Source organism: Delphinus delphis, chromosome 9, assembly GCF_949987515.2.
Source record: "Delphinus delphis chromosome 9, mDelDel1.2, whole genome shotgun sequence".
Lineage (NCBI taxonomy): Eukaryota > Metazoa > Chordata > Mammalia > Artiodactyla > Delphinidae > Delphinus > Delphinus delphis.
The window spans coordinates 65,523,917-65,525,465 of record NC_082691.1 but is presented as its reverse complement, the minus strand read 5'-3'; the positions used below and the strand labels follow the sequence as shown (position 1 = coordinate 65,525,465).

At 31.4% G+C, this 1,549-nt stretch overlaps 1 pseudogene; it reads left to right on the top strand.

Annotated features, from left to right (window-relative positions):
* The first annotated feature begins 1,159 nt into the window (after window positions 1-1,159).
* On the top strand, window positions 1,160-1,274 carry LOC132431436 (U6 spliceosomal RNA; annotated as a pseudogene).
* The last annotated feature ends 275 nt before the right edge of the window (window positions 1,275-1,549 follow it).

Here is a 1,549-nt window from a genome sequence, read left to right as displayed (position 1 = left end):
AACAAGGAAAATATTAAGGTCAAAATATCAAAAATACTGTTGTCGAAACATTTGGTAAAATCCAAAATCTATTCCAGATTTTTTAAAAACCCTCTTAAGTAGAAAAAACTTAAGAATCCTGAAATTAATATCTTGAAATAAATATCTCCCAAATAAGAAGTATTTCTCTTCAAGTCAAAAAACAAGACAAAGATACCACTGTAACCACTACTATTAGGCATTTTTTTGGAATTTAAAGAATAGTAATAAGAAAAATGAAATGAGACGTATAAATATTGAAAAAGAGAAAAAGAATTTTTTTGCAGAAGACATTTGCCTATCTGAAAAAAGCTAAGAAAATCAAATACACTATAGAGTAAAATAAGGTACACATGATTCAAAATGTAAAAAATAGTTGGAAAAAAATGTGTACACACACGCACACACACACACACACACACACACAGTCCTGATATATGTAATATCCTGACACAAAGAGGGAAAACTGATTTTTAAAAACTTGTACGTAGCAGAGAATACAATAAATAAAGCTGACAGGCACATGATAAACTGAGAAAAATATCTGAAACCCATCCTAAATATTAATTCCTTTGATAGCTAAAGAACTCTTAGAAATTGTTGGATATTTTCATTCATTCAACAAATACTTATTGAGTCCTTATTCTTTGACAGGCACTGTTGTAGGTGCTTGGGACATAAATGAACAAAAACTCATAAGTCTCTGCCATCAAAGATCTTACCTCTTCATGCAATTTATTTAAAAAAATGCAAATACTAATAAAAAAATGAACAAAACCTTTACCTCCATTAGCATTTAAAGAAATGTGAATACAAAACTTTTATCTTTATTTTTCACTATTTAAGTCAGTAGAGATTTAAAAAATTATTACACTCAATGTTGTCAAGGGTATGGGAAACACATACTCTCACACACTTCTGGAAGGAGAATAAATTGGTAGAAACGTTCTGGAAGGCTATTTGGCAATCTTAAGAAGGTTGACTAGCAATTCCTCTTTTAGGAATTTAGACCAAGTAAATAAACAGATAATTGCAAAAACAATTTAACCACAAGGATATTTATTGTAGAGCTATTTGTAAGAGCAAAAAAGTTGGAAACAATCTAAATTTGGCATATACACACAACATAAGAAATTATATTGTGCTCATTTCGGCAGCACATATACTAAAATATTGGAATGATACAGAGAAGATTAGCATGGCCCCTTGCACAAGACAAGGATGACATGCAAATTTGTGAAGCATTCCATATTTTTCAAAAAATGGGCAGAAGACCTAAATAGATATTTCTCCAAAGAAGACATACAGATGACCAATAGGCACATGAAAAGATGCTCATCATTGCTAATTATTAGGGAAATGCAAATCAAAACTACAATGAGGTATCAATTCACACTGGTCAGAATGGCCATCATTAAAACATTTACAAATAAAAAATGCCGGAGGGGGTGTAGAGAAAAGGGAACCCTCTTGCACTGTTGGTGGGAATGTAAATTGGTACAGCCACCATGGAAAACAGTATGATTTCCTC